At 43.5% G+C, this 19,842-nt stretch overlaps 14 non-coding genes and 3 pseudogenes across 14 annotated transcripts; all 17 read left to right on the top strand.

Annotated features, from left to right (window-relative positions):
* Positions 1 to 581: 581 nt before the first annotated feature.
* On the top strand, positions 582 to 700 carry LOC136740801 (5S ribosomal RNA). The gene has a single exon (XR_010813567.1). It is a non-coding gene; the product is annotated as a 5S ribosomal RNA (ribosomal RNA).
* Positions 701 to 1,756: 1,056 nt separating this feature from the next.
* LOC136740802 (5S ribosomal RNA) lies at positions 1,757 to 1,875 on the top strand. Its single transcript, XR_010813568.1, has one exon. It is a non-coding gene; the product is annotated as a 5S ribosomal RNA (ribosomal RNA).
* Positions 1,876 to 2,930: 1,055 nt separating this feature from the next.
* On the top strand, positions 2,931 to 3,049 carry LOC136740803 (5S ribosomal RNA). Its single transcript, XR_010813569.1, has one exon. It is a non-coding gene; the product is annotated as a 5S ribosomal RNA (ribosomal RNA).
* Positions 3,050 to 4,115: 1,066 nt separating this feature from the next.
* Positions 4,116 to 4,224, top strand: LOC136741235 (uncharacterized; annotated as a pseudogene).
* Positions 4,225 to 5,290: 1,066 nt separating this feature from the next.
* Positions 5,291 to 5,409, top strand: LOC136740804 (5S ribosomal RNA). Its single transcript, XR_010813570.1, has one exon. It is a non-coding gene; the product is annotated as a 5S ribosomal RNA (ribosomal RNA).
* A 1,066-nt stretch (positions 5,410 to 6,475) lies between these two features.
* Positions 6,476 to 6,594, top strand: LOC136740984 (5S ribosomal RNA). The gene has a single exon (XR_010813742.1). It is a non-coding gene; the product is annotated as a 5S ribosomal RNA (ribosomal RNA).
* A 1,066-nt stretch (positions 6,595 to 7,660) lies between these two features.
* Positions 7,661 to 7,779, top strand: LOC136740805 (5S ribosomal RNA). Its single transcript, XR_010813571.1, has one exon. It is a non-coding gene; the product is annotated as a 5S ribosomal RNA (ribosomal RNA).
* Positions 7,780 to 8,835: 1,056 nt separating this feature from the next.
* Positions 8,836 to 8,954, top strand: LOC136740944 (5S ribosomal RNA). The gene has a single exon (XR_010813703.1). It is a non-coding gene; the product is annotated as a 5S ribosomal RNA (ribosomal RNA).
* A 1,055-nt stretch (positions 8,955 to 10,009) lies between these two features.
* On the top strand, positions 10,010 to 10,128 carry LOC136740806 (5S ribosomal RNA). Its single transcript, XR_010813572.1, has one exon. It is a non-coding gene; the product is annotated as a 5S ribosomal RNA (ribosomal RNA).
* A 1,055-nt stretch (positions 10,129 to 11,183) lies between these two features.
* On the top strand, positions 11,184 to 11,302 carry LOC136740808 (5S ribosomal RNA). Its single transcript, XR_010813574.1, has one exon. It is a non-coding gene; the product is annotated as a 5S ribosomal RNA (ribosomal RNA).
* Positions 11,303 to 12,369: 1,067 nt separating this feature from the next.
* On the top strand, positions 12,370 to 12,488 carry LOC136741058 (5S ribosomal RNA). The gene has a single exon (XR_010813813.1). It is a non-coding gene; the product is annotated as a 5S ribosomal RNA (ribosomal RNA).
* Positions 12,489 to 13,543: 1,055 nt separating this feature from the next.
* LOC136740809 (5S ribosomal RNA) lies at positions 13,544 to 13,662 on the top strand. The gene has a single exon (XR_010813575.1). It is a non-coding gene; the product is annotated as a 5S ribosomal RNA (ribosomal RNA).
* Positions 13,663 to 14,728: 1,066 nt separating this feature from the next.
* LOC136741202 (5S ribosomal RNA) lies at positions 14,729 to 14,847 on the top strand. The gene has a single exon (XR_010813946.1). It is a non-coding gene; the product is annotated as a 5S ribosomal RNA (ribosomal RNA).
* A 1,066-nt stretch (positions 14,848 to 15,913) lies between these two features.
* Positions 15,914 to 16,032, top strand: LOC136741209 (5S ribosomal RNA). The gene has a single exon (XR_010813953.1). It is a non-coding gene; the product is annotated as a 5S ribosomal RNA (ribosomal RNA).
* Positions 16,033 to 17,098: 1,066 nt separating this feature from the next.
* On the top strand, positions 17,099 to 17,217 carry LOC136741266 (uncharacterized; annotated as a pseudogene).
* Positions 17,218 to 18,283: 1,066 nt separating this feature from the next.
* LOC136741210 (5S ribosomal RNA) lies at positions 18,284 to 18,402 on the top strand. Its single transcript, XR_010813954.1, has one exon. It is a non-coding gene; the product is annotated as a 5S ribosomal RNA (ribosomal RNA).
* Positions 18,403 to 19,468: 1,066 nt separating this feature from the next.
* LOC136741267 (uncharacterized) lies at positions 19,469 to 19,587 on the top strand (annotated as a pseudogene).
* Positions 19,588 to 19,842: the final 255 nt, after the last annotated feature.

A 19,842-nucleotide genomic window follows, 5' to 3' on the forward strand; every position in this document is an offset into this window, starting at 1 on the left:
GTGTATTGAAATACAGGAGCTGCTGGATTTGTGTGTTTTCTTACCCCCTCACCATAGTTTGTCAAATGTTTAAACAACTGAACTTATATTCAAGGTTTGTTTCTCTTCATATGTTTTACTGGTTTACATTTGTCTCAGCAACCTGTTGAATGATTCTTCTGCTTTCAAAACAAAATGACAACAGGATGAATGCACACACTTGAAAATACAATACATGCAATGTTATGCATCATAGTGATGCAACCTCCTTTCAGTTTCATACTGTATGTCAATTGAAATCCTTATTGAAATGCACACCTTCTCAAGATTGAGCTTGACTGGCGTGTCAGGCACTCAATTACAGCTGTATTATCAAGACAATGTGTTCGTTTTGTAATATATAGTTCCGGTCTGGTGTGGCACCCCAGCTAACGCACAACGTTGCCACAATGTTGCCACAACGTGGCGTGTTAGCAGGGACTGTCTGCGGCGCGCTGGTGTGTCCCGGGCTTTAGAGTAGAGAGACAGTTCAACTGTAAGTATGAACGGCAGAAACGGATATTGCCTTCCCTTTAAGTAGAGCGTCAGGGACAGCCTCCCTGGCTTACGGCCATACTAGCCTGAATACGCCCGATCTCGTCCGATCTCGGAAGCTAAGCAGGCTCGGGCCTGGTCAGTACTTGGATGGGAGACCGCCTGGGAATACCAGGTGCTGTAAGCTTTTGCATCTTTTACACACCAGAGCGCGACAAATCACGAGTTTTAACTTTGGATACACGCAATTTCATCATTATTTCAGATTTGACTTCCCCAAATACACAGGCATACAATAGATCTTGTTCTCCAACGTAAACGGTCCCTAGTAAATAGGGTACATTCGTAAATAAATTGAGCATCATGGCTAGAAGTGACTAAATGTTGCCTAATCTTTCTCATCGAGAAATGACACAATTACAGCAACACAAAAAGGAACTCCACCGGACAAAGATCAGTGCTCACAAGGAGCCTCATTCAACACACACGGTTCCATTCCCATTCATGCAAAGCACGAAAGTGTAAAACTTGGGAACATACTTGAGAGCAAAGATCACATTCAATCTCATTCAAGGCACGGATGTGAATGCAACGGGATGAAATTACTGAAATGATGCCTGCCCTCGAACTGTGATGATGGACTACCCGACTCGCCAATAATATTGGGTTCTGGTGTATTGAAATACAGGAGCTGCTGGATTTGTGTGTTTTCTTACCCCCTCACCATAGTTTGTCAAATGTTTAAACAACTGAACTTATATTCAAGGTTTGTTTCTCTTCATATGTTTTACTGGTTTACATTTGTCTCAGCAACCTGTTGAATGATTCTTCTGCTTTCAAAACAAAATGACAACAGGATGAATGCACACACTTGAAAATACAATACATGCAATGTTATGCATCATAGTGATGCAACCTCCTTTCAGTTTCATACTGCATGTCAATTGAAATCCTTACTGAAATGCACACCTTCTCAAGATTGCGCTTGACTGGCGTGTCAGGCACTCAATTACAGCTGTTTTATCAAGACAAATGTGTTCGTTTTGTAAAATATAGTTCCGGTCTGGTGTGGCACCCCAGCTAACGCACAACGTTGCCACAACGTTTCGTGTTAGCAGGGACTGTCTGCGGCGCGCTGGTGTGTCCCGGGCTTTAGAGTAGAGAGACAGTTCAACTGTAAGTATGAACGGCAGAAACGGATATTGCCTTCCCTTTAAGTAGAGCGTCAGGGACAGCCTCCCTGGCTTACGGCCATACTAGCCTGAATACGCCCGATCTCGTCCGATCTCGGAAGCTAAGCAGGCTCGGGCCTGGTCAGTACTTGGATGGGAGACCGCCTGGGAATACCAGGTGCTGTAAGCTTTTGCATCTTTTACACACCAGAGCGCGACAAATCACGAGTTTTAACTTTGGATACACGCAATTTCATCATTATTTCAGATTTGACTTCCCCAAATACACAGGCATACAATAGATCTTGTTCTCCAACGTAAACGGTCCCTAGTAAATAGGGTACATTCGTAAATAAATTGAGCATCATGGCTAGAAGTGACTAAATGTTGCCTAATCTTTCTCATCGAGAAATGACACAATTACAGCAACACAAAAAGGAACTCCACCGGACAAAGATCAGTGCTCACAAGGAGCCTCATTCAACACACACGGTTCCATTCCCATTCATGCAAAGCACGAAAGTGTAAAACTTGGGAACATACTTGAGAGCAAAGATCACATTCAATCTCATTCAAGGCACGGATGTGAATGCAACGGGATGAAATTACTGAAATGATGCCTGCCCTCGAACTGTGATGATGGACTACCCGACTCGCCAATAATATTGGGTTCTGGTGTATTGAAATACAGGAGCTGCTGGATTTGTGTGTTTTCTTACCCCCTCACCATAGTTTGTCAAATGTTTAAACAACTGAACTTATATTCAAGGTTTGTTTCTCTTCATATGTTTTACTGGTTTACATTTGTCTCAGCAACCTGTTGAATGATTCTTCTGCTTTCAAAACAAAATGACAACAGGATGAATGCACACACTTGAAAATACAATACATGCAATGTTATGCATCATAGTGATGCAACCTCCTTTCAGTTTCATACTGCATGTCAATTGAAATCCTTACTGAAATGCACACCTTCTCAAGATTGCGCTTGACTGGCGTGTCAGGCACTCAATTACAGCTGTATTATCAAGACAATATGTTCGTTTTGTAATATATAGTTCCGGTCTGGTGTGGCACCCCAGCTAACGCACAACGTTGCCACAACGTTTCGTGTTAGCAGGGACTGTCTGCGGCGCGCTGGTGTGTCCCGGACTTTAGAGTAGAGAGAGAGTTCAACTGCAAGTATGAGCGGCAGAAACGGATATTGCCTTCCCTTTAAGTAGAGCGTCAGGGACAGCCTCCCTGGCTTACGGCCATACTAGCCTGAATACGCCCGATCTCGTCCGATCTCGGAAGCTAAGCAGGCTCGGGCCTGGTCAGTACTTGGATGGGAGACCGCCTGGGAATACCAGGTGCTGTAAGCTTTTGCATCTTTTACACACCAGAGGGCGACAAATCACGAGTTTTAACTTTGGATACACGCAATTTCATCATTATTTCAGATTTGACTTCCCCAAATACACAGGCATACAATAGATCTTGTTCTCCAACGTAAACGGTCCCTAGTAACTAGGGTACATTCGTAAATAAATTGAGCATCATGGCTAGAAGTGACTAAATGTTGCCTAATCTTTCTCATCGAGAAATGACACAATTACAGCAACACAAAAAGGAACTCCACCGGACAAAGTTCAGTGCTCACAAGGAGCCTCATTCAACACACACGGTTCCATTCCCATTCATGCAAAGCACGAAAGTGTAAAACTTGGGAACATACTTGAGAGCAAAGATCACATTCAATCTCATTCAAGGCACGGATGTGAATGCAACGGGATGAAATTACTGAAATGATGCCTGCCCTCGAACTGTGATGATGGACTACCCGACTCGCCAATAATATTGGGTTCTGGTGTATTGAAATACAGGAGCTGCTGGATTTGTGTGTTTTCTTACCCCCTCACCATAGTTTGTCAAATGTTTAAACAACTGAACTTATATTCAAGGTTTGTTTCTCTTCATATGTTTTACTGGTTTACATTTGTCTCAGCAACCTGTTGAATGATTCTTCTGCTTTCAAAACAAAATGACAACAGGATGAATGCACACACTTGAAAATACAATACATGCAATGTTATGCATCATAGTGATGCAACCTCCTTTCAGTTTCATACTGCATGTCAATAGAAATCCTTACTGAAATGCACACCTTCTCAAGATTGCGCTTGACTGGCGTGTCAGGCACTCAATTACAGCTGTTTTATCAAGAGAATGTGTTCGTTTTGTAATATATAGTTCCGGTCTGGTGTGGCACCCCAGCTAACGCACAACGTTGCCACAATGTTGCCACAACGTGGCGTGTTAGCAGGGACTGTCTGCGGCGCGCTGGTGTGTCCCGGGCTTTAGAGTAGAGAGACAGTTCAACTGTAAGTATGAGCGGCAGAAACGGATATTGCCTTCCCTTTAAGTAGAGCGTCAGGGACAGCCTCCCTGGCTTACGGCCATACTAGCCTGAATGCGCCCGATCTCGGAAGCTAAGCAGGCTCGGGCCTGGTCAGTACTTGGATGGGAGACCGCCTGGGAATACCAGGTGCTGTAAGCTTTTGCATCTTTTACACACCAGAGGGCGACAAATCACGAGTTTTAACTTTGGATACACGCAATTTCATCATTATTTCAGATTTGACTTCCCCAAATACACAGGCATACAATAGATCTTGTTCTCCAACGTAAACGGTCCCTAGTAACTAGGGTACATTCGTAAATAAATTGAGCATCATGGCTAGAAGTGACTAAATGTTGCCTAATCTTTCTCATCGAGAAATGACACAATTACAGCAACACAAAAAGGAACTCCACCGGACAAAGTTCAGTGCTCACAAGGAGCCTCATTCAACACACACGGTTCCATTCCCATTCATGCAAAGCACGAAAGTGTAAAACTTGGGAACATACTTGAGAGCAAAGATCACATTCAATCTCATTCAAGGCACGGATGTGAATGCAACGGGATGAAATTACTGAAATGATGCCTGCCCTCGAACTGTGATGATGGACTACCCGACTCGCCAATAATATTGGGTTCTGGTGTATTGAAATACAGGAGCTGCTGGATTTGTGTGTTTTCTTACCCCCTCACCATAGTTTGTCAAATGTTTAAACAACTGAACTTATATTCAAGGTTTGTTTCTCTTCATATGTTTTACTGGTTTACATTTGTCTCAGCAACCTGTTGAATGATTCTTCTGCTTTCAAAACAAAATGACAACAGGATGAATGCACACACTTGAAAATACAATACATGCAATGTTATGCATCATAGTGATGCAACCTCCTTTCAGTTTCATACTGCATGTCAATAGAAATCCTTACTGAAATGCACACCTTCTCAAGATTGCGCTTGACTGGCGTGTCAGGCACTCAATTACAGCTGTTTTATCAAGAGAATGTGTTCGTTTTGTAATATATAGTTCCGGTCTGGTGTGGCACCCCAGCTAACGCACAACGTTGCCACAATGTTGCCACAACGTGGCGTGTTAGCAGGGACTGTCTGCGGCGCGCTGGTGTGTCCCGGGCTTTAGAGTAGAGAGACAGTTCAACTGTAAGTATGAACGGCAGAAACGGATATTGCCTTCCCTTTAAGTAGAGCGTCAGGGACAGCCTCCCTGGCTTACGGCCATACTAGCCTGAATACGCCCGATCTCGTCCGATCTCGGAAGCTAAGCAGGCTCGGGCCTGGTCAGTACTTGGATGGGAGACCGCCTGGGAATACCAGGTGCTGTAAGCTTTTGCATCTTTTACACACCAGAGGGCGACAAATCACGAGTTTTAACTTTGGATACACGCAATTTCATCATTATTTCAGATTTGACTTCCCCAAATACACAGGCATACAATAGATCTTGTTCTCCAACGTAAACGGTCCCTAGTAACTAGGGTACATTCGTAAATAAATTGAGCATCATGGCTAGAAGTGACTAAATGTTGCCTAATCTTTCTCATCGAGAAATGACACAATTACAGCAACTCAAAAAGGAACTCCACCGGACAAAGATCAGTGCTCACAAGGAGCCTCATTCAACACACACGGTTCCATTCCCATTCATGCAAAGCACGAAAGTGTAAAACTTGGGAACATACTTGAGAGCAAAGATCACATTCAATCTCATTCAAGGCACGGATGTGAATGCAACGGGATGAAATTACTGAAAAGATGCCTGCCCTCGAACTGTGATGATGGACTACCCGACTCGCCAATAATATTGGGTTCTGGTGTATTGAAATACAGGAGCTGCTCGATTTGTGTGTTTTCTTACCCCCTCACCATAGTTTGTCAAATGTTTAAACAACTGAACTTATATTCAAGGTTTGTTTCTCTTCATATGTTTTACTGGTTTACATTTGTCTCAGCAACCTGTTGAATGATTCTTCTGCTTTCAAAACAAAATGACAACAGGATGAATGCACACACTTGAAAATACAATACATGCAATGTTATGCATCATAGTGATGCAACCTCCTTTCAGTTTCATACTGCATGTCAATTGAAATCCTTACTGAAATGCACACCTTCTCAAGATTGCGCTTGACTGGCATGTCAGGCACTCAATTACAGCTGTATTATCAAGACAATGTGTTCGTTTTGTAAAATATAGTTCCGGTCTGGTGTGGCACCCCAGCTAACGCACAACGTTGCCACAATGTTGCCACAACGTGGCGTCTTAGCAGGGACTGTCTGCGGCGCGCTGGTGTGTCCCGGGCTTTAGAGTAGAGAGACAGTTCAACTGTAAGTATGAACGGCAGAAACGGATATTGCCTTCCCTTTAAGTAGAGCGTCAGGGACAGCATTCCTGGCTTACGGCCATACTAGCCTGAATACGCCCGATCTCGTCCGATCTCGGAAGCTAAGCAGGCTCGGGCCTGGTCAGTACTTGCATGGGAGACCGCCTGGGAATACCAGGTGCTGTAAGCTTTTGCATCTTTTACACACCAGAGGGCGACAAATCACGAGTTTTAACTTTGGATACACGCAATTTCATCATTATTTCAGATTTGACTTCCCCAAATACACAGGCATACAATAGATCTTGTTCTCCAACGTAAACGGTCCCTAGTAACTAGGGTACATTCGTAAATAAATTGAGCATCATGGCTAGAAGTTACTAAATGTTGCCTAATCTTTCTCATCGAGAAATGACACAATTACAGCAACACAAAAAGGAACTCCACCGGACAAAGTTCAGTGCTCACAAGGAGCCTCATTCAACACACACGGTTCCATTCCCATTCATGCAAAGCACGAAAGTGTAAAACTTGGGAACATACTTGAGAGCAAAGATCACATTCAATCTCATTCAAGGCACGGATGTGAATGCAACGGGATGAAATTACTGAAATGATGCCTGCCCTCGAACTGTGATGATGGACTACCCGACTCGCCAATAATATTGGGTTCTGGTGTATTGAAATACAGGAGCTGCTGGATTTGTGTGTTTTCTTACCCCCTCACCATAGTTTGTCAAATGTTTAAACAACTGAACTTATATTCAAGGTTTGTTTCTCTTCATATGTTTTACTGGTTTACATTTGTCTCAGCAACCTGTTGAATGATTCTTCTGCTTTCAAAACAAAATGACAACAGGATGAATGCACACACTTGAAAATACAATACATGCAATGTTATGCATCATAGTGATGCAACCTCCTTTCAGTTTCATACTGTATGTCAATTGAAATCCTTATTGAAATGCACACCTTCTCAAGATTGCGCTTGACTGGCATGTCAGGCACTCAATTACAGCTGTATTATCAAGACAATGTGTTCGTTTTGTAAAATATAGTTCCGGTCTGGTGTGGCACCCCAGCTAACGCACAACGTTGCCACAATGTTGCCACAACGTGGCGTGTTAGCAGGGACTGTCTGCGGCGCGCTGGTGTGTCCCGGGCTTTAGAGTAGAGAGACAGTTCAACTGTAAGTATGAACGGCAGAAACGGATATTGCCTTCCCTTTAAGTAGAGCGTCAGGGACAGCCTCCCTGGCTTACGGCCATACTAGCCTGAATACGCCCGATCTCGTCCGATCTCGGAAGCTAAGCAGGCTCGGGCCTGGTCAGTACTTGGATGGGAGACCGCCTGGGAATACCAGGTGCTGTAAGCTTTTGCATCTTTTACACACCAGAGCGCGACAAATCACGAGTTTTAACTTTGGATACACGCAATTTCATCATTATTTCAGATTTGACTTCCCCAAATACACAGGCATACAATAGATCTTGTTCTCCAACGTAAACGGTCCCTAGTAAATAGGGTACATTCGTAAATAAATTGAGCATCATGGCTAGAAGTGACTAAATGTTGCCTAATCTTTCTCATCGAGAAATGACACAATTACAGCAACACAAAAAGGAACTCCACCGGACAAAGATCAGTGCTCACAAGGAGCCTCATTCAACACACACGGTTCCATTCCCATTCATGCAAAGCACGAAAGTGTAAAACTTGGGAACATACTTGAGAGCAAAGATCACATTCAATCTCATTCAAGGCACGGATGTGAATGCAACGGGATGAAATTACTGAAATGATGCCTGCCCTCGAACTGTGATGATGGACTACCCGACTCGCCAATAATATTGGGTTCTGGTGTATTGAAATACAGGAGCTGCTGGATTTGTGTGTTTTCTTACCCCCTCACCATAGTTTGTCAAATGTTTAAACAACTGAACTTATATTCAAGGTTTGTTTCTCTTCATATGTTTTACTGGTTTACATTTGTCTCAGCAACCTGTTGAATGATTCTTCTGCTTTCAAAACAAAATGACAACAGGATGAATGCACACACTTGAAAATACAATACATGCAATGTTATGCATCATAGTGATGCAACCTCCTTTCAGTTTCATACTGCATGTCAATTGAAATCCTTACTGAAATGCACACCTTCTCAAGATTGCGCTTGACTGGCGTGTCAGGCACTCAATTACAGCTGTTTTATCAAGACAAATGTGTTCGTTTTGTAAAATATAGTTCCGGTCTGGTGTGGCACCCCAGCTAACGCACAACGTTGCCACAACGTTTCGTGTTAGCAGGGACTGTCTGCGGCGCGCTGGTGTGTCCCGGGCTTTAGAGTAGAGAGACAGTTCAACTGTAAGTATGAACGGCAGAAACGGATATTGCCTTCCCTTTAAGTAGAGCGTCAGGGACAGCCTCCCTGGCTTACGGCCATACTAGCCTGAATACGCCCGATCTCGTCCGATCTCGGAAGCTAAGCAGGCTCTGGCCTGGTCAGTACTTGGATGGGAGACCGCCTGGGAATACCAGGTGCTGTAAGCTTTTGCATCTTTTACACACCAGAGCGCGACAAATCACGAGTTTTAACTTTGGATACACGCAATTTCATCATTATTTCAGATTTGACTTCCCCAAATACACAGGCATACAATAGATCTTGTTCTCCAACGTAAACGGTCCCTAGTAACTAGGGTACATTCGTAAATAAATTGAGCATCATGGCTAGAAGTGACTAAATGTTGCCTAATCTTTCTCATCGAGAAATGACACAATTACAGCAACACAAAAAGGAACTCCACCGGACAAAGATCAGTGCTCACAAGGAGCCTCATTCAACACACACGGTTCCATTCCCATTCATGCAAAGCACGAAAGTGTAAAACTTGGGAACATACTTGAGAGCAAAGATCACATTCAATCTCATTCAAGGCACGGATGTGAATGCAACGGGATGAAATTACTGAAATGATGCCTGCCCTCGAACTGTGATGATGGACTACCCGACTCGCCAATAATATTGGGTTCTGGTGTATTGAAATACAGGAGCTGCTGGATTTGTGTGTTTTCTTACCCCCTCACCATAGTTTGTCAAATGTTTAAACAACTGAACTTATATTCAAGGTTTGTTTCTCTTCATATGTTTTACTGGTTTACATTTGTCTCAGCAACCTGTTGAATGATTCTTCTGCTTTCAAAACAAAATGACAACAGGATGAATGCACACACTTGAAAATACAATACATGCAATGTTATGCATCATAGTGATGCAACCTCCTTTCAGTTTCATACTGCATGTCAATTGAAATCCTTACTGAAATGCACACCTTCTCAAGATTGCGCTTGACTGGCGTGTCAGGCACTCAATTACAGCTGTATTATCAAGACAATATGTTCGTTTTGTAATATATAGTTCCGGTCTGGTGTGGCACCCCAGCTAACGCACAACGTTGCCACAACGTTTCGTGTTAGCAGGGACTGTCTGCGGCGCGCTGCTGTGTCCCGGGCTTTAGAGTAGAGAGACAGTTCAACTGTAAGTATGAACGGCAGAAACGGATATTGCCTTCCCTTTAAGTAGAGCGTCAGGGACAGCCTCCCTGGCTTACGGCCATACTAGCCTGAATACGCCCGATCTCGTCCGATCTCGGAAGCTAAGCAGGCTCGGGCCTGGTCAGTACTTGGATGGGAGACCGCCTGGGAATACCAGGTGCTGTAAGCTTTTGCATCTTTTACACACCAGAGGGCGACAAATCACGAGTTTTAACTTTGGATACACGCAATTTCATCATTATTTCAGATTTGACTTCCCCAAATACACAGGCATACAATAGATCTTGTTCTCCAACGTAAACGGTCCCTAGTAACTAGGGTACATTCGTAAATAAATTGAGCATCATGGCTAGAAGTGACTAAATGTTGCCTAATCTTTCTCATCGAGAAATGACACAATTACAGCAACACAAAAAGGAACTCCACCGGACAAAGTTCAGTGCTCACAAGGAGCTTCATTCAACACACACGGTTCCATTCCCATTCATGCAAAGCACGAAAGTGTAAAACTTGGGAACATACTTGAGAGCAAAGATCACATTCAATCTCATTCAAGGCACGGATGTGAATGCAACGGGATGAAATTACTGAAATGATGCCTGCCCTCGAACTGTGATGATGGACTACCCGACTCGCCAATAATATTGGGTTCTGGTGTATTGAAATACAGGAGCTGCTGGATTTGTGTGTTTTCTTACCCCCTCACCATAGTTTGTCAAATGTTTAAACAACTGAACTTATATTCAAGGTTTGTTTCTCTTCATATGTTTTACTGGTTTACATTTGTCTCAGCAACCTGTTGAATGATTCTTCTGCTTTCAAAACAAAATGACAACAGGATGAATGCACACACTTGAAAATACAATACATGCAATGTTATGCATCATAGTGATGCAACCTCCTTTCAGTTTCATACTGCATGTCAATTGAAATCCTTACTGAAATGCACACCTTCTCAAGATTGCGCTTGACTGGCGTGTCAGGCACTCAATTACAGCTGTTTTATCAAGACAATGTGTTCGTTTTGTAATATATAGTTCCGGTCTGGTGTGGCACCCCAGCTAACGCACAACGTTGCCACAACGTTTCGTGTTAGCAGGGACTGTCTGCGGCGCGCTGGTGTGTCCCGGACTTTAGAGTAGAGAGACAGTTCAATTGCAAGTATGAGCGGAAGAAACGGATATTGCCTTCCCTTTAAGTAGAGCGTCAGGGACAGCCTCCCTGGCTTACGGCCATACTAGCCTGAATACGCCCGATCTCGTCCGATCTCGGAAGCTAAGCAGGCTCGGGCCTGGTCAGTACTTGGATGGGAGACCGCCTGGGAATACCAGGTGCTGTAAGCTTTTGCATCTTTTACACACCAGAGGGCGACAAATCACGAGTTTTAACTTTGGATACACGCAATTTCATCATTATTTCAGATTTGACTTCCCCAAATACACAGGCATAGAATAGATCTTGTTCTCCAACGTAAACGGTCCCTAGTAACTAGTGTACATTCGTAAATAAATTGAGCATCATGGCTAGAAGTGACTAAATGTTGCCTAATCTTTCTCATCGAGAAATGACACAATTACAGCAACACAAAAAGGAACTCCACCGGACAAAGTTCAGTGCTCACAAGGAGCCTCATTCAACACACACGGTTCCATTCCCATTCATGCAAAGCACGAAAGTGTAAAACTTGGGAAAATACTTGAGAGCAAAGATCACATTCAATCTCATTCAAGGCACGGATGTGAATGCAACGGGATGAAATTACTGAAATGATGCCTGCCCTCGAACTGTGATGATGGACTACCCGACTCGCCAATAATATTGGGTTCTGGTGTATTGAAATACAGGAGCTGCTGGATTTGTGTGTTTTCTTACCCCCTCACCATAGTTTGTCAAATGTTTAAACAACTGAACTTATATTCAAGGTTTGTTTCTCTTCATATGTTTTACTGGTTTACATTTGTCTCAGCAACCTGTTGAATGATTCTTCTGCTTTCAAAACAAAATGACAACAGGATGAATGCACACACTTGAAAATACAATACATGCAATGTTATGCATCATAGTGATGCAACCTCCTTTCAGTTTCATACTGCATGTCAATTGAAATCCTTACTGAAATGCACACCTTCTCAAGATTGCGCTTGACTGGCGTGTCAGGCACTCAATTACAGCTGTTTTATCAAGAGAATGTGTTCGTTTTGTAATATATAGTTCCGGTCTGGTGTGGCACCCCAGCTAACGCACAACGTTGCCACAATGTTGCCACAACGTGGCGTGTTAGCAGGGACTGTCTGCGGCTGCGCTGGTGTGTCCCGGGCTTTAGAGTAGAGAGACAGTTCAACTGTAAGTATGAACGGCAGAAACGGATATTGCCTTCCCTTTAAGTAGAGCGTCAGGGACAGCCTCCCCGGCTTACGGCCATACTAGCCTGAATACGCCAGATCTCGTCCGATCTCGGAAGCTAAGCAGGCTCGGGCCTGGTCAGTACTTGGATGGGAGACCGCCTGGGAATACCAGGTGCTGTAAGCTTTTGCATCTTTTACACACCAGAGGGCGACAAATCACGAGTTTTAACTTTGGATACAAGCAATTTCATCATTATTTCAGATTTGACTTCCCCAAATACACAGGCATACAATAGATCTTGTTCTCCAACGTAAACGGTCCCTAGTAACTAGGGTACATTCGTAAATAAATTGAGCATCATGGCTAGAAGTGACTAAATGTTGCCTAATCTTTCTCATCGAGAAATGACACAATTACAGCAACACAAAAAGGAACTCCACCGGACAAAGTTCAGTGCTCACAAGGAGCTTCATTCAACACACACGGTTCCATTCCCATTCATGCAAAGCACGAAAGTGTAAAACTTGGGAACATACTTGAGAGCAATGATCACATACAATCTCATTCAAGGCACGGATGTGAATGCAACGGGATGAAATTACTGAAATGATGCCTGCCCTCGAACTGTGATGATGGACTACCCGACTCGCCAATAATATTGGGTTCTGGTGTATTGAAATACAGGAGCTGCTGGATTTGTGTGTTTTCTTACCCCCTCACCATAGTTTGTCAAATGTTTAAACAACTGAACTTATATTCAAGGTTTGTTTCTCTTCATATGTTTTACTGGTTTACATTTGTCTCAGCAACCTGTTGAATGATTCTTCTGCTTTCAAAACAAAATGACAACAGGATGAATGCACACACTTGAAAATACAATACATGCAATGTTATGCATCATAGTGATGCAACCTCCTTTCAGTTTCATACTGCATGTCAATTGAAATCCTTACTGAAATGCACACCTTATCAAGATTGCGCTTGACTGGCGTGTCAGGCACTCAATTACAGCTGTTTTATCAAGACAATGTGTTCGTTTTGTAATATATAGTTCCGGTCTGGTGTGGCACCCCAGCTAACGCACAACGTTGCCACAACGTTTCGTGTTAGCAGGGACTGTCTGCGGCGCGCTGGTGTGTCCCGGACTTTAGAGTAGAGAGACAGTTCAATTGCAAGTATGAGCGGAAGAAACGGATATTGCCTTCCCTTTAAGTAGAGCGTCAGGGACAGCTTCCCTGGCTTACGGCCATACTAGCCTGAATACGCCCGATCTCGTCCGATCTCGGAAGCTAAGCAGGCTCGGGCCTGGTCAGTACTTGGATGGGAGACCGCCTGGGAATACCAGGTGCTGTAAGCTTTTGCATCTTTTACACACCAGAGGGCGACAAATCACGAGTTTTAACTTTGGATACACGCAATTTCATCATTATTTCAGATTTGACTTCCCCAAATACACAGGCATAGAATAGATCTTGTTCTCCAACGTAAACGGTCCCTAGTAACTAGTGTACATTCGTAAATAAATTGAGCATCATGGCTAGAAGTGACTAAATGTTGCCTAATCTTTCTCATCGAGAAATGACACAATTACAGCAACACAAAAAGGAACTCCACCGGACAAAGTTCAGTGCTCACAAGGAGCCTCATTCAACACACACGGTTCCATTCCCATTCATGCAAAGCACGAAAGTGTAAAACTTGGGAACATACTTGAGAGCAAAGATCACATTCAATCTCATTCAAGGCACGGATGTGAATGCAACGGGATGAAATTACTGAAATGATGCCTGCCCTCGAACTGTGATGATGGACTACCCGACTCGCCAATAATATTGGGTTCTGGTGTATTGAAATACAGGAGCTGCTGGATTTGTGTGTTTTCTTACCCCCTCACCATAGTTTGTCAAATGTTTAAACAACTGAACTTATATTCAAGGTTTGTTTCTCTTCATATGTTTTACTGGTTTACATTTGTCTCAGCAACCTGTTGAATGATTCTTCTGCTTTCAAAACAAAATGACAACAGGATGAATGCACACACTTGAAAATACAATACATGCAATGTTATGCATCATAGTGATGCAACCTCCTTTCAGTTTCATACTGCATGTCAATTGAAATCCTTACTGAAATGCACACCTTCTCAAGATTGCGCTTGACTGGCGTGTCAGGCACTCAATTACAGCTGTTTTATCAAGACAATGTGTTTTTTTTGTAAAATATAGTTCCGGTCTGGTGTGGCACCCCAGCTAACGCACAACGTTGCCACAATGTTGCCACAACGTGGCGTGTTAGCAGGGACTGTCTGCGGCGCGCTGCTGTGTCCCGGGCTTTAGAGTAGAGAGACAGTTCAACTGTAAGTATGAACGGCAGAAACGGATATTGCCTTCCCTTTAAGTACAGCATCAGGGACAGCCTCCCTGGCTTACGGCCATACTAGCCTGAATACGCCCGATCTCGTCCGATCTCCGAAGCCAAGCAGGCTCGGGCCTGGTCGGTACTTGGATGGGAGACCGCCTGGGAATACCAGGTGCTGTAAGCTTTTGCACCTTTTACACACCAGAGGGCGACAAATCACGAGTTTTAACTTTGGATACACACAATTTCATCATTATTTCAGATTTTACTTCCCCAAATACACAGGCATACAATAGATCTTGTTCTCCAACGTAAACGGTCCCTAGTAACTAGGGTACATTCGTAAATAAATTGAGCATCATGGCTAGAAGTGACTAAATGTTGCCTAATCTTTCTCATCAAGAAATGACACAATTACAGCAACACAAAAAGGAACTCCACCGGACAAAGTTCAGTGCTCACAAGGAGCCTCATTCAACACACACGGTTCCATTCCCATTCATGCAAAGCACGAAAGTGTAAAACTTGGGAACATACTTGAGAGCAAAGATCACATTCAACCTCATTCAAGGCACGGATGTGAATGCAACGGGATGAAATTACTGAAATGATGCCTGCCCTCGAACTGTGATGATGGACTACCCGACTCACCAATAATATTGGCTTCTGGTGTATTGAAGTACAGGAGCTGCTGGATTTGTGTGTTTTCTTACCCCCTCACCATAGTTTGTCAAATGTTTAAACAACTGAACTTATATTCAAGGTTTGTTTCTCTTCATATGTTTTACTGGTTTACATTTGTCTCAGCAACCTGTTGAATGATTCTTATGCTTTCAAAACAAAATGACAACAGGATGAATGCACACATTTGAAAATACAATACATGCAATGTTATGCATCATAGTGATGCAACCTCCTTTCAGTTTCATACTGCATGTCAATTGAAATCCTTACTGAAATGCACACCTTCTCAAGATTGCGCTTGACTGGCGTGTCAGGCACTCAATTACAGCTGTTTTATCAAGACAATGTGTTCGTTTTGTAAAATATAGTTCCGGTCTGGTGTGGCACCCCAGCAAACGCACAACGTTGCCACAACGTTGCCACAACGTGGCGAGTTAGCAGGGACTGTCTGCGGCGCGTTGGTGTGTCCCGGGCTTTAGAGTAGAGAGACAGTTCAACTGTAAGTATGAACGGCAGAAACGGATATTGCCTTCCCTTTAAGTAGAGCGTCAGGGACAGCCTCCCTGGCTTACGGCCATACTAGCCTGAATACGCCCGATCTCGACCGATCTCGGAAGCCAGGCAGGCTCGGGCCTGGTCAGTACTTGGATGGGAGACCGCCTGGGAATACCAGGTGCTGTAAGCTTTTGCACCTTTTACACACCAGAGGGCGACAAATCACGAGTTTTAACTTTGGATACACACAATTTCATCATTATTTCAGATTTTACTTCCCCAAATACACAGGCATACAATAGATCTTGATCTCCAACGTAAACGGTCCCTAGTAACCAGGGTACATTCGTAAATTAATTGAGCATCATGGCTAGAAGTGACTCAATGTTGCCTAATCTTTCTCATCAAGAAATGACACAATTACAGCAACACAAAAAGGAACTCCACCACACAAAGTTCAGTGCTCACAAGGAGACTCATTCAACACACACGGTTCCATTCCCATTCATGCAAAGCACGAAAGTTTAAAACTTGGAAACATACTTGAGAGCAAAGATCACATTCAATCTCATTCAAGGCACGGATGTGAATGCAACGGGATGAAATTACTGAAATGATGCCTGCCCTCGAACTGTGATGATGGACTACCCGACTCGCCAATAATATTGGGTTCTGGTGTATTGAAATACAGGAGCTGCTGGATTTGTGTGTTTTCTTACCCCCTCACCATAGTTTGTCAAATGTTTAAACAACTGAACTTATATTCAAGGTTTGTTTCTCTTCATATGTTTTACTGGTTTACATTTGTCTCAGCAACCTGTTGAATGATTCTTCTGCTTTCAAAACAAAATGACAACAGGATGAATGCACACACTTGAAAATACAATACATGCAATGTTATGCATCATAGTGATGCAACCTCCTTTCAGTTTCATACTGCATGTCAATTGAAATCCTTACTGAAATGCACACCTTCTCAAGATTGCGCTTGACTGGCGTGTCAGGCACTCAATTACAGCTGTTTTATCAAGACAATGTGTTCGTTTTGTAAAATATAGTTCCGGTCTGGTGTGGCACCCCAACTAACGCACAACGTTGCCACAACGTTGCCTCAACGTGGCGTGTTAGCAGGGACTGTCTGCGGCGCGCTGGTGTGTCCCGGGCTTTAGAGTAGAGAGACAGTTCAACTGTAAGTATGATCGGCAGAAACGGATATTGCCTTCCCTTTAAGTAGAGCGTCAGGGACAGCCTCCCTGGCTTACGGCCATACTAGCCTGAATACGCCCGATCTCGACCGATCTCGGAAGCCAGGAAGCCTCGGGCCTGGTCAGTACTTGGATGGGAGACCGCCTGGGAATACCAGGTGCTGTAAGCTTTTGCACCTTTTACACACCAGAGGGCGACAAATCACGAGTTTTAACTTTGGATACACACAATTTCATCATTATTTCAGATTTTACTTCCCCAAATACACAGGCATACAATAGATCTTGATCTCCAACGTAAACGGTCCCTAGTAACTAGGGTACATTCGTAAATTAATTGAGCATCATGGCTAGAAGTGACTCAATGTTGCCTAATCTTTCTCATCAAGAAATGACACAATTACAGCAACACAAAAAGGAACTCCACCACACAAAGTTCAGTGCTCACAAGGAGACTCATTCAACACACACGGTTCCATTCCCATTCATGCAAAGCACGAAAGTGTAAAACTTGGGAACATACTTGAGAGCAAAGATCACATTCAATCTCATTCAAGGCACGGATGTGAATGCAACGGGATGAAATTACTGAAATGATGCCTGCCCTCGAACTGTGATGATGGACTACCCGACTCGCCAATAATATTGGGTTCTGGTGTATTGAAATACAGGAGCTGCTGGATTTGTGTGTTTTCTTACCCCCTCACCATAGTTTGTCAAATGTTTAAACAACTGAACTTATATTCAAGGTTTGTTTCTCTTCATATGTTTTACTGGTTTACATTTGTCTCAGCAACCTGTTGAATGATTCTTCTGCTTTCAAAACAAAATGACAACAGGATGAATGCACACACTTGAAAATACAATACATGCAATGTTATGCATCATAGTGATGCAACCTCCTTTCAGTTTCATACTGCATGTCAATTGAAATCCTTACTGAAATACACACCTTCTCAAGATTGCGCTTGACTGGCGTGTCAGGCACTCAATTACAGCTGTTTTATCAAGACAATGTGTTCGTTTTGTAAAATATAGTTCCGGTCTGGTGTGGCACCCCAGCAAACGCACAACGTTGCCACAACGTTGCCACAACGTGGCGAGTTAGCAGGGACTGTCTGCGGCGCGCTGGTGTGTCCCGGGCTTTAGAGTAGAGAGACAGTTCAACTGTAAGTATGAACGGCAGAAACGGATATTGCCTTCCCTTTAAGTAGAGCGTCAGGGACAGCCTCCCTGGCTTACGGCCATACTAGCCTGAATACGCCCGATCTCGACCGATCTCGGAAGCCAGGCAGGCTCGGGCCTGGTCAGTACTTGGATGGGAGACCGCCTGGGAATACCAGGTGCTGTAAGCTTTTGCACCTTTTACACACCAGAGGGCGACAAATCACGAGTTTTAACTTTGGATACACACAATTTCATCATTATTTCAGATTTTACTTCCCCAAATACACAGGCATACAATAGATCTTGATCTCCAATGTAAACGGTCCCTAGTAACTAGGGTACATTCGTAAATTAATTGAGCATCATGGCTAGAAGTGACTCAATGTTGCCTAATCTTTCTCATCAAGAAATGACACAATTACAGCAACACAAAAAGGAACTCCACCACACAAAGTTCAGTGCTCACAAGGAGACTCATTCAACACACACGGTTCCATTCCCATTCATGCAAAGCACGAAAGTGTAAAACTTGGAAACATACTTGAGAGCAAAGATCACATTCAATCTCATTCAAGGCACGGATGTGAATGCAACGGGATGAAATTACTGAAATGATGCCTGCCCTCGAACTGTGATGATGGACTACCCGACTCGCCAATAATATTGGGTTCTGGTGTATTGAAATACAGGAGCTGCTGGATTTGTGTGTTTTCTTACCCCCTCACCATAGTTTGTCAAATGTTTAAACAACTGAACTTATATTCAAGGTTTGTTTCTCTTCATATGTTTTACTGGTTTACATTTGTCTCAGCAACCTGTTGAATGATTCTTCTGCTTTCAAAACAAAATGACAACAGGATGAATGCACACACTTGAAAATACAATACATGCAATGTTATGCATCATAGTGATGCAACCTCCTTTCAGTTTCATACTGCATGTCAATTGAAATCCTTACTGAAATGCACACCTTCTCAAGATTGCGCTTGACTGGCGTGTCAGGCACTCAATTACAGCTGTTTTATCAAGACAATGTGTTCGTTTTGTAAAATATAGTTCCGGTCTGGTGTGGCACCCCAACTAACGCACAACGTTGCCACAACGTTGCCACAACGTGGCGTGTTAGCAGGGACTGTCTGCGGCGCGCTGGTGTGTCCCGGGCTTTAGAGTAGAGAGACAGTTCAACTGTAAGTATGATCGGCAGAAACGGATATTGCCTTCCCTTTAAGTAGAGCGTCAGGGACAGCCTCCCTGGCTTACGGCCATACTAGCCTGAATACGCCCGATCTCGACCGATCTCGGAAGCCAGGCAGCCTCGGGCCTGGTCAGTACTTGGATTGGAGACCGCCTGGGAATACCAGGTGCTGTAAGCTTTTGCACCTTTTACACACCAGAGGGCGACAAATCACGAGTTTTAACTTTGGATACACACAATTTCATCATTATTTCAGATTTTACTTCCCCAAATACACAGGCATACAATAGATCTTGATCTCCAACGTAAACGGTCCCTAGTAACTAGGGTACATTCGTAAATTAATTGAGCATCATGGCTAGAAGTGACTCAATGTTGCCTAATCTTTCTCATCGAGAAATGACACAATTACAGCAACACAAAAAGGAACTCC

This window comes from Amia ocellicauda, unplaced genomic scaffold (genome assembly GCF_036373705.1).
Source record: "Amia ocellicauda isolate fAmiCal2 unplaced genomic scaffold, fAmiCal2.hap1 HAP1_SCAFFOLD_65, whole genome shotgun sequence".
NCBI lineage: Eukaryota > Metazoa > Chordata > Actinopteri > Amiiformes > Amiidae > Amia > Amia ocellicauda.